This window comes from Astatotilapia calliptera, chromosome 5 (assembly GCF_900246225.1).
Source record: "Astatotilapia calliptera chromosome 5, fAstCal1.2, whole genome shotgun sequence".
NCBI lineage: Eukaryota > Metazoa > Chordata > Actinopteri > Cichliformes > Cichlidae > Astatotilapia > Astatotilapia calliptera.
The window spans coordinates 8832145-8847859 of record NC_039306.1 but is presented as its reverse complement, the minus strand read 5'-3'; the positions used below and the strand labels follow the sequence as shown (position 1 = coordinate 8847859).

The following is a 15715-nucleotide window of genomic DNA, read 5'->3' as shown; positions in this document are numbered from 1 at the left end:
TTTTCATGTAACAATGGGTGAACCAAATGGGAGAAGCCTGCCCGTGGGTCACATCCTTGGATTAATGACTTGGCAGATGGAGAAGCAACAGATACCCCGCTAGGGCCTGACTTTGATTTATACACATGAGAGGCTTAGATAAGGACCAAGAAGAGGCAGCGATAGATTTCTAATGATGCAGCCACATCAAAATAATCATTTACTCAGACCTCAGGGTCTGTCCACTGTCAACAACACTGAAATGACATGGACAGGCTGATTGGAGGTTCCGTTCTTGTTGCCATTCAAGTTGTTAGATGTGAAGTAGTAAGAATGAAAGACCACAGATTATCAGAAATTATCATTGGTCCATTATCTCCAGTTTTAATAAAGTCCCAGCATGCTTCATCTTCAGAGCCTCTATTTATCATGGAGTCTGGCTACACAGCTTCCAAATTCAGATTCAGATTCAGATTCCTCACTCTTTTGTTGCTTGGTGTTTCTCTTGATCTAGTGGCACAGCTACAAATGCTTTCACAAAGAACTCCCTGACCAACTGATCAAAGTTGTGGGCCTATCATTCATATTACATTTTTCAAGACCTTCATAATGCAGTCTTTCTTTTGGGGGATATCTTCTTTGGCGATCTGCATGGCTCAGGAGCTGCTGCCACAGCCTAAATTCATGCTGAATGTGCTCCCGGATATTCAATTGGAGATAATTTCTCTGAATTTCAGGAGTGGGTCCACACTTTATAAACTCCCTGTTTTGGTTCTCTGTCCTGCACAACAAGCTGTTCATATTTTCACCTCTCATTAGACGCTTACTCCATCTGCAAAATTAACATGCAGATGCGGTCACAGCTACTGACTAGAAGAAGGCTGTTGTCTGTTCTGATTTTCCCAACTAATCAGACATTTATCTTTTTTTTTTACAAAAACTACATCTATTTCATGAAGATGCTGAGACAGTCACTGACATCCTGCTTACGAGAAGCAGTCTCATACAAAGCTAGTGAAAGCGAGGATGCTGCTGTCTCCCAGCAACACTGGACTTGTAATACAATGAAGTATATTGTGCATTTGTAGTCTGTAGTTGCTGTCCACGGTACTGAGAGCGGCAGTACTGTGGACAGCAACAATAACAAGCTCCGATAAAGGACCACTTGACACTTACTGCAGTCATACTGTGCGCAGCAAAAATGTTCAAACCCACTTGATGTGATTTTAAAAATGGTTACAAACCTCTATGTATGTGGCTGTAATAGGCAGATCGGATGGATAGTTAAACTGATGGTTAAGACATCAGTTCAGTCAAAATAACGCACATTTAATTTTAGCTCCAATTCCAGCCCCAATTTAGCTCTTGATTGTGTTATAAAAGAAATTTTAAAAAAACCCCTGATAGTTGGATTTCACTTTCTTATAAAGAATTCAATGAAACAACTTAAATGATTGAAATGTACAGCTTTACAGGCAAATGGCAGCTCATTTAATTTATTACAAACAAAGATGCGTTCCAGCTAAAAGCTACTTTAAATGATGGCCCCCAAAAGTAAAGACACACACGTCCAAATACAGACACTCTCAAAAGAACTGCGCTGCACATGGATGCTTTGCTTTTAACACACTGTGAGTTTTTATTTTTCTTACAAATTACAACCCCCTGAGTTATGTCGAACTGTAACAGCATCTGAAGGTAAATGTCCTTTTCACTCCAATGTCTCTATGAGCATTCACACAGCTTCATGAACATTGGCGATGGCCCTCAACTTCAGTTGCAGCATGAAAGGGAAAAGCAGCTCTTTCATTTGCCTTTGTTCCCACTGTGACATTTCACCAAATCTGATGATGCAGGCGATGTCCGATCCCTGACCCTTGTAGGGCTCCCAGACTCCAGCTGGGCATTTGTACAGTTGCTCGAATACGAAAACGTCTGAGCATGACACAGTCACTGGGAGAGGTTGTCAGTCACAGGAATGTTAGTCAGATCCATCAATTGGACTGTTCTGATTTTGTGCCTGGATATATGCACCACTTATTTCCCAGTGCGAAAAAAAGTGCATATGCGTAAAAAATAACAACTCAAAGTGTGAAAATAAATATTACATATCTAGTGAGACAAAATTGGATGTATACAAATATTCAAAATTTACCACAGGAAAATGTGATTTTATTCAGTAAACAGGTGCTTCTAAAAACAGCTCGCCTGGTGGGAGTTGTTAGAAAACACAGATGTCTACAAGGGCCCTGTGCAGTAAAGTCATAAACAAAACAATCCCCTTCATTCTGCATCCAAACTCTGAAGTTTCGCTGGTAGTAATCCACCAGAGGAGAAATGCTTGCAAGGGTACATTAGAGATATAGTTATAAGACTGTTAGATGAGCTGCTTTCAACATGCATACATTTTTTAATTCTGGTATAAAAACCCATCTCTCTACTGTTCATACAAAGACTAAAGCTCACCCACCATGTCTACACCGTAGAGTGATGGATAACAGACAGCACAAGGTCACATCACAGACAGGAGGGGAATAAATGTAAGATTAAATAAATTTTAAATTCACTCTATCGCCCAGTGTCTGAGTCCCTCAGTAAAAGAGCAGAATTTAAAATATCGTGTCATTGGACAAAGTCTCAATACACCAATTTAAATAAAGAGCTTCATGTAAATGAAAATAAGTGAATGACGATGAATACATTGCTTTGAGTCATTTCATACAGCATGGATGTAGCATAGATGGGTGTAACTGCAGTGCACATTTGTTCTGCATCCCAGAGATTAATGTAAAGAATGCTCATTTCAGGACATGCAATTAGTAGTTAGAACATAATTTTCAACGCATGTTTCCTCTTGGAAATAGCTTTCATTAAGGAAAAGTGAATTTATTTCTACAACAATAACACCCACATAGATTTGCATTACATGCTAAAGAGTTCTATACTCAGAGTTCTTTTTTTCTTTCTTTCTTTTTAACACCTCAGATTGGTATACGTGCATATGTGATCCTACACCATAGTCATTTCTTATCTCTACCTTGTGACAGCTGTTAATACCCTCAGATCAAATCTCACCTCTCTGTGCACCCGGTAAAATATACAGTGGGGCAAAAAAGTATTTAGTCAGCCACCGATTGTGCAAGTTCCCCCACTTAAAATGATGACAGAGGTCAGTAATTTGCACCAGAGGTACACTTCACCTGTGAGAGACAGAATGTGAAAAAAAAAATCCATGAATCCACATGGTAGGATTTGTAAAGAATTTATTCGTAAATTAGGGTGGAAAATAAGTATTTGGTCACCTCAAACAAGGAAAATCTCTGGCTCTCACAGACCTGTAACGTCTTCTGTAAGAAGCTTTTCTGTCCCCCACTCGTTACCTGTATGAATGGCACCTGTTTGAACTCATCATCTGTATAAAAGACACCTGTCCACAGCCTCAAACAGTCAGACTCCAAACTCCGCCATGGCCAAGACCAAAGAGCTTTCGAAGGACACCAGGAAAAGTATTGTAGACCTGCACCAGACTGGGAAGAGTGAATCTACAATAGGCAAGCAGCTTGGTGTGAAAAAATCAACTGTGGGAGCAATCATCAGAAAATGGAAGACATACAAGACCACTGATAATCTCCCTCGATCTGGGGCTTCACGCAAGATCTCATCCCGTGGGGTCAAAATGATCATGAGAACGGTGAGCAAAGATCCCAGAACCACACGGGGGGACCTGGTGAATGACCTGCAGAGAGCTGGGACCAAAGTAACAAAGGTCACCATCAGTAACACACTACAACGGCAGGGAATCAAATCCCGCAGTGCCAGACGTGTTCCGCTGCTGAAGCCAGTGCATGTCCAGGCCCGTCTGAAGTTTGCCAGAGAGCACATGGATGATACAGCAGAGGATTGGGAGAATGTCATGTGGTCAGACCAAACCAAAGTAGAACTTTTTGGTATAAACTCAACTCGTCGTGTTTGGAGGAAGAAGAATACTGAGTTGCATCCCAAGAACACCATACCTACTGTGAAGCATGGGGGTGGAAACATCATGCTATGGGGCTGTTTTTCTGCCAAGGGGACAGGACGACTGATCCGTGTTAAGGACAGAATGAATGGGGCCATGTATCGTGAGATTTTGAGCCAAAACCTCCTTCCATCAGTGAGAACTTTGAAGATGAAACGAGGCTGGGTCTTCCAACATGACAATGATCCAAAACACACAACCCGGGCAACAAAGGAGTGGCTCCGTAAGAAGCATTTGAAAGTCCTGGAGTGGCCTAGCCAGTCTCCAGACCTCAACCCCATAGAAAATCTGTGGCGGGAGTTGAAAGTCCGTGTTGCTCGGCGACAGCCCCAAAACATCACTGCTCTCGAGAAGATCTGCATGGAGGAATGGGCCAAAATACCAGCTACTGTGTGTGCAAACCTGGTAAAGACCTATAGTAAACGTTTGACCTCTGTTATTGCCAACAAAGGTTATGTTACAAAGTATTGAGTTGTATTTTTGTTATTGACCAAATACTTATTTTCCACCCTGATTTGCCAATAAATTCTTTACAAATCCTACCATGTGGATTCATGGATTTTTTTTTCACATTCTGTCTCTCACAGTTGAAGTGTACCTCTGGTGCAAATTACTGACCTCTGTCATCATTTTAGGTGGGGGAACTTGCACAATCGGTGGCTGACTAAATACTTTTTTGCCCCACTGTACATGGCAGAGTGAAGAAAACCAGAGACAAGAAAGATTGTTGGAATCTTTGACTAAAAAACTGGACTCTGGACTTGAATGCAGAGGCACCTATGTCACTGGACCTGGATGCTGCAAGAATTATACTGTTGTTGCACATGGAAAACAAATACAAAACACATTACAATATACTGTATGCACACAAACACCTGAAACTTAACTCAATTTTTTCCTGTCTTTTTTTCTGTGTATGTCCATGCATGCAGCTCACATTAGATATAAGTTAAGCATGTGTGGTATAGAACTTCAGTGGAATCTTAATGGATATCTATACTAATAAGTACTGTGAAATGTATTAGGAAAGGAAAGAAATCCACATCGTCTGATTGAAATGAAAATGATCAACCTACAGAGGGCTGAATTCAAAGATACCCTGAAAATCAAAGTGAAAAAATGATGCGTCAGACTAGAGCTGGGCGATAGAACGATAACGATATGTATCGCGATATAACTTTTACTCGATAGAGAAATTAAGCTATCGCGATAGACCTCGCCGCTCTTGTCCTCTTTAAAAAAAAAAAAGAAAAAAAAAGAAAAAAAGATCAGCCAATCCAAATTAAGTAGCGCAGAGCCGAACCAATCACAGCCGCAGCGTCACGTCGCGTGACTTGTAACGTACAGCACAAGTGCCAAGCCGCACGTGTGTTTGTTTGGGAAGCAGCCAGCGGGTAATGGAGCCAGCGCGTAATGGAGGAAATGAGTGTGCCGACTAGAAAAATCAACCGAGCGTGACCGAAGAGAAAACAGATGATGGTTCCAATGCCGGAGAGATTGTCGAACGGAAGAGCCATAGAAGTTCCGTAGTGTGAAGGTATTTCGGCTATTTCAAGTCTGACAAAATACAGAGTAGCGTGCACTGTAAATTGTGCCGAAAGCAAGTCTGGAAATACAATGAACTGGTGCATGCGTCACACTGTGCGCCACGTTATTGTTTCGGTGAAATGAATTTCTACAATACTGTTAATTCTACTCTCTGCAGTGTTTAAATGCTTACATATACACACAGTTACTGTCCGTCCACACATACGACTCGGTTCTGCTTCTATGCCCCAGCTTTGTTTACTTTTTCCCACCGAGGCTTCTAGACTTCTGATTGGCCAATATTTCTGCACGGTTAGGAATCTAGCGCCACCTGCTGCTTTGGCATGTTCTTAGCAGCGTTTTCCTTCATTTCTGCCTTTATGTGTGGACGGGATTATTTTTTAAAACGAAAACGGAAAATCTCCGTTTTCAAAAATACCCGTGTACGTGTGGACGTAGCCTCAGTCTCTGACTGGAAGCGCTAATTCGTCATTCGGCTTTTGTCAGACTAAAGTAACTGTTAAAACTGTTTGAAAAGCTAAGCTATACAACAAGGAGAGATTGAGAATTTCCTTTTAGTTCTCAGTTTATTTGATATTGACAAAAGTTAGTCAGTTTTGTCTGTTCTTCTGTAACACAAACTAAGATTTATTTTTAGAATTAATATTTTGTTTCTAAGTGGAATTGACAATTTAGTAGTCTGTTTCGTTTGTTCTATTTTGAAACTTAAACGCTTTAGCGGCTGCCTTTTGTGTAGTTTGCAATATTTGCCTTTATTTATCTGAAAAAGTCTCATGTTCCTTAAGTACATCTACCCTGTTGAACTTATTATGGGAAATAAATATTTAAATAAAAACAAGCTGCTGATTATTTCACATTTTACTTGTGAGCAACGGCACATTTAAATCTTACAAATATAGTTATTTGGCTTATATCGTGATAGATATCGTTATCGCCTGAAATGAAAAAAAAAAACATATCGTGATATGAAAAAATCTCATATCGCCCAGCTCTACGTCAGACTATTCTGTCCATTCTGCAGAAACTCAAAATGTTTTTTCCTGTGCTTTTCTGTATGCCTGACAACACTGGGACATGCTCCTAATGAGACACTTACTTAGGGATCTTCTCCCAGATCTGGATTATGGTGCCTGGATAGTCAAAGGTGCAACCTGGCAGCATTGGATGGACTGAAACAATGTCCCAGAGGTGAAACATAATGTCCCCAGAGGTTTTCTATTGGTTTAAGGTAGCATGAGGGCCAGTCAGTGGTATCAATTGCTTTATCCTGCAGGAACTGCCTGCATACTCTCGCCATTTGAGACCAGGCACCGAGAGGAACCCAGAACCCTCTGTGCCAGTGTACGGTCTGGCAGTGGGTCCAAGGATCTCATCCCAATACTTACTGGCAGTCTGTGCATTGTCACCTAGAATTAGAGGTCTTTGCTTCATTTACTGGTCACCCTGAATAATGATGCAGGCAGCATGATGTTCTCCAAGGCTTCCTCAAACCCTTCCATGTCTGTTACATTATAGTATTCTATAGCAAATACCCACTGGGCTCCACAGTGCCAGGCAGTGAGCACAGGGCCGAATAGAGGATGTCAGACCCTCAGGCCACCCTCACATGGTCAGAGACATTTACATCAGTGGCCTGCTGTTGGTCATTTTGTACGGATCAGAACTCAATATGTTTCTTCACACAAAGGAGCAGATACTGGCCCTGGTGATGGCCAGTCAACATAATTAAATAAGTACAAATGTCAGTGGCCTCCAACCTGCAAAAACATTCCTGTTTTAGGGGTTGTCTCACTGTTGCCCCTCCAGTGCCGTAGTGCAGCTGAAAGTGCTTAACAACTCCCTCTGCTATTTAACTGACCAGATCAATATCTCAGAAGTTTAACTAACTTCATACCTTACTCTGATTAAAAAGTGATCTTTACATTTTTTAGGCACTGTATATATATATATATATATATATATATATATTTGAAAACATTTTTGCTGATATCCTCAGTGCCTTACTCATTATCTGTTTTACCTTATCTTAAAAAAATGTGTCAACCCTTAAGGGAATCCAAGCAGCCATTTAGATAACTCAGATGTGCTCCCAGAATAGACTCCACAACATCAGATATAGCTGCTCAGTCATTTATACACAGTTTATCTTCCAAGCAACAGGCAACATGCAAATTTAAAAATGATGAGATTGTTGCAATTGCTTTTAGTTGGTTGCAGTTAAGTGTGTTTTATTTAAAATATACGTTTTATTTTAAATATTACACTCAACATAATCCATGGATTTTGGCTACCTGAACTGATCCAGTGTTATTCAGTAAAAGGTTGATATCATTCCCATAATGCACCTCACTGCTAAAGAAATATTGTCTGGATTCCAATGCTTACAAAAGACTGAGGAACTGCCGTCTTTAAAAAACATCGGTCCCATATTATTACAGATAATGATATTTTCCTTTTCTTCTTTGAATTTCATTATTATTGTCTTATAGTCTGGCTGGTGATGACGCAAGGTTACGCAATCTATCTATCAGAAAAAGTTTAAATGATGGCAATCCATGGGACAAAAATTTAGAAGGAGGCAATATTCCTCAGAGAAGCCATAACCTTGCATAGTCAAGCCTGTAATGAGTTTAACTCAGACTCTTAGAGGGTCCCTCTGGGCTGCTGGCAATAATGGTGAATTATCAGTGATTCCTTTCACAACCACAAGGCTTTATTAATGTCTGTCTGGGGGAAGTGCAGCATTATTGTCATGGGCACACTCAGCATATTTTGGTTAAAATAAAATAGCTCATAGCTGATTAAGAATTTCTACAGAGAATTTGTGAGAAGTGCTTATGACAAAAGACTGCAGCTGACCATTGTGCCTTTAATTTGTATGTAACAGAACAGAATAAGAAAAGCTTCATCTTTTTATTCATGGTATAATGCAAATATCAATTACCAAAGATTACTTCTCAACAATCAGTTTATGTGTGTATGTTAGGGAAGGTTTGGGTGAGTATTGAGCTATTTGCATGAATGATGGGATCAAACCAATACTAATGGCAAGACAAAAGTGAAATGCAGGCATTGCATTGTGCCTGAATATTTGTAATCAGCTTCTGCTGAAACAAAGAGCAACGCAGATTTGTAACAACCTTACACTTCAAATAACACATCCTTCAGCTACTTCACTGCTGGGTGCAGATATTCCCTGGTACACAGCCATATTAACTATTACACAACTAGATGGGAAATCTAGTACATATAGAGAAAAGAGCTGTCCAGTGATCTCCTATCATTTCAATGCATTGTGAATTAATGTTTTGTACTACTGTTTTTTTGTTTTATATTTGGTCCTGGAATTTATGCAGACAAATAGTTACACATTAATATTTGAATACTGGAAAAGTCAAATGAATAAGTGCCAATAAAAGCCAGAATGTTATTCAGAATTGCACTTTGACAATGTTATTGGATTTTCTGCACATATACCACATCTTGTAATGCAGCCCAGACAAAGAATGTGGCTGCAAATGTGTGAGAAAGCTTTACAAATGAATACTGACAACAGAGATTTATTCAATAACCTGATAGCCCTCCTTGCCGAAATGCCTCGTGGTGGTTTATAAAAAGATAAGTGAAACAAATGTGGCTGCCAAAGCTTTAGCAGAAAGTGACAGAAACACTTGATATTACCTGACTACTGATAGAAAATTGTCCTAGTGGAATTAAATAATCTATACTAAGATGACGCAGTGCTAATCAGCTTGATTATTTAAGACTACTCAATTTTTAAACTAGAAGCATACATTTTCCTTAAAAAAATACATCTGAAGGATGTTCCAATTTTGTCTACCTTGGCTCTGCTCAAGTCCTTGATTAATATTAATTAATATGAAGTTGTCTTAAATATGAATTTGAAACAGCGACCAAGACAACAAACTCATCAGGGAAGTGTTTGGTGAGGTCACACATCAAAATACTGTAGCTTAAAAGTTTTTTTTCCCATATACTTGAATTAACCAAAGATGCTGCCCCCTACTGCTCACTCAGAGGAATACAGCAACATAATAAAACTGTGTTGCTCTAATAGTAGTCAGGGTCATACATCATCTCTTTCTCCTTTACATTCTGGGGATGACAATAGATGAATGGTTACTCCTTAAATAAAAGCAGCTTCTTAGCTCAGAAAATTGTGCAATATGTACATCTGCACAGTCTGGTGTAACTGATACTAAGGCAGTTAAAGTCACCCTGGACTGAGACTGAATCCCAGAATATGCAACATATTCTTGACAGGCTCATCTATCACACCTGTGCCAGGTACAACATTTCTTGACCCAAGTTCCAGAATACTTGACTTTACCTTAACAGAGGTCATAGCCAACTGGGAGAACTGAGCATTGCTGAGCAAAAATATAGAAGATAACAAAAGATAGAGGCAACATTTCTGGACATACAGTAGTGCCCTCCGTGCACAAACTGCCAACCACAGAGTCTGCTGGGCTCCTGGCAGATCAACTCATCTCAGAGCCAGACCGCATTATCTAACAACTGAGTTGATATTGTTCCACGCAAATATCTGGAAAATCTCATATAGTGTGTTCTATTTAAAGCAAAAATGAGTTGCATTCCTATTCATAAATGTGATTTAACAACGGTAAAGGGAACACATTTAACCTGTTTTGTTTATATTACTTGCAAATGGGATGAAGTAGACATCTACTGAGAATTTTAACAAAAAAGGTTTGAATATGTTGAATTATTAGCCCCAAAAGTCCACCAGACCCAGCAAGACTCCCTGTGTAACCAAAAAACAAAGACCATAGCAGGGTTAAGTTTAATCATTTGAAATGATGACAAGCAGTAGAAGAAATTAGAGTTTGTCATTAAGGCTTCAGCCTCATTAATCCCTACAAATACATCACACAAAAAATATCCTCCTTGAGCCTGCATGTGGATGCTGGGGAGGTGGAGGGGTTGAAAGAAGCAAGCACTGTTTTACAATTATAGTATATTGTAAAACAGTGGTCAGAAAAGCAGTTAGGTTACTGTAGATTGAAAAAATAAATCCATATACAGAACATCAATAAGTAAAAATGTAATGAAATAGAATACAGTTAAATCCTTTGGTACAAGTTGAATGTAACATGTTAAACACACAGTAAAATACCTCAAATTTAATAAAACAAACAAAGATAGATTAAAAATGGTTTACCTAATGTAGCAGAAAATATCTCTTGGTAGTAGAATTGCTCAGTATATAGAGTGTAACGTGTTGAGAATGGTCCAGGTTTGTTATGAAACTACTGGGATGAGAATACAGCTGATACCAGTGGTGTCTGTCAGTTCATCTTGTCAGATCTTTCATGATGACGTATGTCTGCTCTGTTATGCTGAGGATGTATTGTTTCAGTTCTGCTCACCTATCGATTTCCATGTATACACATGGCAAAGGATACTATATACTGGGACATTCCATCTGCAGCAATAGCTAGTTTGGTGCTATATAAATCCAACTGAATTAAATTAAATTAAACTGAACTGAAATAACAGTCTCAATTCTAATTGGGTTCCCATAGAAACAAAAGATTCAACAGCCGCAACAGTATCATCTAAAAAAAATATATATATATATACACAGATCATTTTCTCTTTCTCTTTCAGTCTTATCCGTGTGCCCATTTTGTTCAAGATCATTTCAACCAATGCAGCAAAGGAATACATTCTTTAACTGGAAAGTGCAAAAAGTGGCAATTATCAAGATGGGAAATACACAAAGAAGAGGAAGCCAACACGTGTAGTGCAAGGATCACAGCAATGTAAATAAGTACTGTCGCTTTAATAAAAACCACAAAAAGAAGAAAACTTACAATGCACCCTATGAATATGTCTAAAGTAATGGTTCAATCTATTTAAAGTCTTTGCTTAAATGAAAAAGCAAAGAAGAAATTGAACGGTTCATGGAATAAATGGCAGTAAAAGCTCTGTCTAAAGACAAATGTACTGCATAAAAGGCTAGGCAGTGTTTCCTCCCTAATCAGCCACTGAATGGCTCTGTAATTATAAGGCTATGCACCAAAGCCTTTATAAGTATCACATCTTTGTCAAGGTAATTCCAGCACTGAAGCACACATTTTGTATGAACACAAGATGGTTTAAAGAGCTGTGTGCTGCTTGCACAGGCAATAATCTTAACAGATTTATTCAACAGCCATCTCAAACACCATAGGAAACTACCTGAATCATTACCACGATATTGTAGCTCTTCAAATTCTACTTTCCCTGTTTTTTTCTGGAGTGAAAAATGTAGATGTTTGAATGGCTTACCTGGAAACTGCCAAATCTTCTGCTTCTCTTGTCAGCCGATCCTTTAACAAAGAGAGAGGAGATATCTAAATCAATTATGAAAAATAAAACAAACTTTTTTATTGTCAGTAAGAGTAAGCAATGTTTTCAGTTAGAGCGCTCCATGTCATCACTATGCAGTTTGCTGGCTGAAACTGCCCATTTCAAATCAATTAACAGCACATTACTTGTCAGTATAATACACAGTCATTTAAAGCCTATGTGCTATAAAGATGTGTTCATTTCAAATATCACTGCAGTTTGGCTGAGGCTTGACTGATTTGTTGACTTAAATATGGCACACGTTCCCAAGCAGATTAAAACACCCACCACGCTTGAGTGTGTACACTGTGCTTAACTAGCAGCTGCAAGAACATACATCATGAATATCAATTATTACTAAAGTGGAGCTGTGAAAATTAGTAGGGTAGTTCCATTGTGTAGGTTAATGGAAACTCAGACAGGCATTTAACTGGAGGGTTAATGCCAGTTCTAAGCCACCGTGGCATTTCTGTCCTTGAGCTTGAAAAATAAATTGAAAATGTGTGAATTCATGACTGACTGGCAACATGCAGGAAACATCAGACTCGATAGAACAGAAAAGCAACAAAACACATAATCTTTTCAAAATTATTTATCTCTGAAGAGTTTTGCTTCTAAATTAGACATCGGTCATTTGAAAACCAGCTTGTAACCAACTCCAAAAAATAAACTGAATCTTCAGGTACTGCTGTTCATGCAGGCTAAACAAACTGCAAACTGAGCCACTTTAACCCTGTCATGCATGAATTATGACAACCTCAATCAGGATTTTTTCTTAAGCATTTTTATTCATCTTTTCATGCCTGAAGATGAATAAAAATACTTAAGAAAAAAAATCCTGATTGAGGTTGTCAAAATTCATGCATGACAGGTTTAAATAACAATAATTACAAAGAAAGCACGTCATACATCTATAGTAACATTAAACAATCAGTGGGTGGCAGGGTATAGAGTGATACATCAGTGTCCAATGTAGTTGTTTATGTGCAAGTATACCATCAACACCGACACAAATACAAGAAAACAGCCTCTGAATAGCGGTCCACTGTAGTGACCACTATGTGTGATAGGGTTAAAACATATTATCAGGTAGGGCTGGGCTATATCATACCGTTTACGGTAATACCGGTGTAATTTATCAACGATAGGAAAATGAAATATCGCGATAGAATATGGGTAAAACACGGATGTGCAGTGCCTTTGTTTTCATACACACATGGCGGTGACGCAGAATGAGAAGGGTGAAAGCGGATCGTTAAATGAAACGGATGAACCAGAATTGGTTTGTAAAAATGCTGCAACTTCAGTGGTGTGGAACTGGTTTAGCTTTCATCCATCAGATACACAACAAAGCACTATTTTTGGTAGAGCATGCTAGCGGGCCGTCGTTATTACTGTGTTTTTTGGAAAATACGGCACACTTAAAATCAATCCTTTGATTTTTCTGAAAATCGACAGCGCCCCTTATAATCCAATGGGCCTTATGTATGAATTCTGGTTGTGTTTACTGACCTCGAAATGACTTTATGTGGTATACGGCGCTCGAAAATCTGTCAAATGTTTTAGTACGACTTTGCTAAGCTACGAACCCGCACCGCTTGATGGATTGTGGGAGCATTACGGCTATTGTAGGCAGGAGCCTCATGGAGTGATATGTACTGTGCTTCAACATAATATTACCGTATTGTGTGTGTATAACCTCTTTTTAAGTTTTGTGGATATTATACATGGTTATGCTGAGGATATGTCAGCCAATTTCCACTGGAAATGCCTTTTGGTTAAACTGCCAGCAAGGAATTTGCATTTGCACTGTTACATTTTTATATAACTTTAATGCCCATAAAAAGCAGCTGCTTGTTTAATTGAAAATACATTGATGGGGTTTTTTGCACTAATAAAGTTGTGGAGTTGTAAAGTATTTTGTCTAGTGTCAATTATATCGTCAGTTATCGTTATCGCAAATTTTCAAATGTATATCGTGATAAATATTTTTGGTCATATCGCCCTGCTCTATTATCAGGATTGTATTAAATTCAGAAATAATCCATCTGTTTAAATTTTTGCTGAAACACAAGTCCATATTACATTTTTTTAATGAAAAGACGCCGACCAACAAAGGGTTTAAAGTCTGTAGTCATATAAAAAATATGGAAAACACATCAGTGACCCTTTGTTACAACAAACACAAGTATGATAGCTTATTTTGAATTCTACATTGTTGTGATCTGAGGGGTTTTTGCTGTTCTGGTAGGCTGAGTTTTGTATTCCTATTTTATTTCTTTATTATTCTCACAGTGAGTTTGATTCATTGATTGTGATGTCTGTCTTTACCACATGGTGTCATTAGAATTAGTTCATGAAGTTCACTGATTTGTAGATGCCAATGTTTGATTCACTGTTCTGGATGAGTTTTGAATCTTTAGTCTTTATTTAGCTGCAGTTTCTATTTTGAGTTTATTTGTCATCTGTTTAGTTCCTTCAGTGCCTTCCCAACTCTTCTACCTGCTGCTCGTCGTTCTGTTGTGTCTTTGTGCTCCAGTGTTTCTTTGTCTGAATGTGCGTGTCCTTGTCTTTGTCTTTTGGTTAGTTCCTGTTTTTCACACCTCGGTGTATAAATAATCTTGTCTCTTTCCCTTAGTCTTTGTCAGAGTTTGTGGTATGTTTCTAGTGTTTGATTCTACAGCCCATTTTACTTTTAGATTTCTGTTGGCACCTGTGGATTTGGTGTATTTATAGGATTACTCTGGCATTAAATAAACATGTGTAAAACATTTACTTGCGGTAAATGTTCAAATTTTTAAGAAGTACATCATAATCTGCAGCTAAATATACTCCACAGAGCAAATTAGCCCTGTTTAAGTAATGTTAACTAAGCCTCGGTGCACTACTGCTTTTGGAAATTACAGAGTAATTACATACTGTACTAGGGATGTTGCGTATGGAGCTGCCAGACAGGAGGAAAAGAGGAGACTGCAGAGAAGATAGATTTAACAGACGTATGAAGGAGGACATGCAGAGGTTTGATGTGACAGAACAGGACGCTACGGAGAGCGTAAGATGGAGGCATATGATCTGCTGGGACGACCCCTAAAGGGATCAACTGAAAAAAGAAGAAAGAAGATACTAGCTTTAACCTGTCAAAGACAAACTCAGAAGTAGGTGAAACCTCTTATCCTTTATCCCCTCGGAGTCATTTGAAACTTTACCATTATATAATTTTGGATTTGAGCATTTATGGTTACTTTATCCATATACAGTATGCAAGCAAACCCTCACTATGACTTTAACAAATAAAGTCACACTTTCTTAATTCGATTATATAGGGCTGTGCGATATGACCAAAATCTCATCTCCCGATATAAGAATTCCATCGTCCCGATAACGATATATATCACAAAAATGTAACATTTTCTGTAAATTCTGTGGCAGCTCGTCTTGCATGAAGTGTTTCCAGCTGCACGTCATGTAGCTGGAGTCGAGTGTTTTAACCGATGCATGAAACTATACATTTTTAGACATAAGTTGTAAAGGCCGCCGTTTTCTTTGTGAGTATTTATTGCACGGCGTGCTGCGGGGAAAAGCCTGTTCTAACGTTTGAGTCTAAGGTTTTTTTTTTAGCACCTGGCGGCTCTTTTTTAATTCTCATCCATAAATAATCTGCTCTTTTACGTGATTCCGTTTATTTTGAAAAGTTTCAACAGGATCTTGAGCTTTATTGTGAAAGGTTTATGTGGAACAGAAACAAGCGGACATGCGATGCTGTTACCGTCGTTGTTGCTAACCACAACGCATAAA

General features: G+C 38.7%; 1 protein-coding gene across 2 annotated transcripts in view; it reads right to left on the bottom strand.

Moving 5' to 3' along the window:
* The window catches only part of rap1gapb (RAP1 GTPase activating protein b), a 107602-nt gene that overhangs the window by 69055 nt on the left and 22832 nt on the right, over positions 1–15715 (bottom strand). Inside the window, exon 2 of one of the 2 annotated variants that reach the window (XM_026167059.1) lies at positions 11861–11901. The gene's annotated coding sequence lies outside the window, so the exon portion shown is untranslated. Of the gene's footprint in view, positions 1–11860; positions 11902–15715 lie in introns of those variants that run through there. The other variant, XM_026167061.1, reaches the window with a different exon arrangement.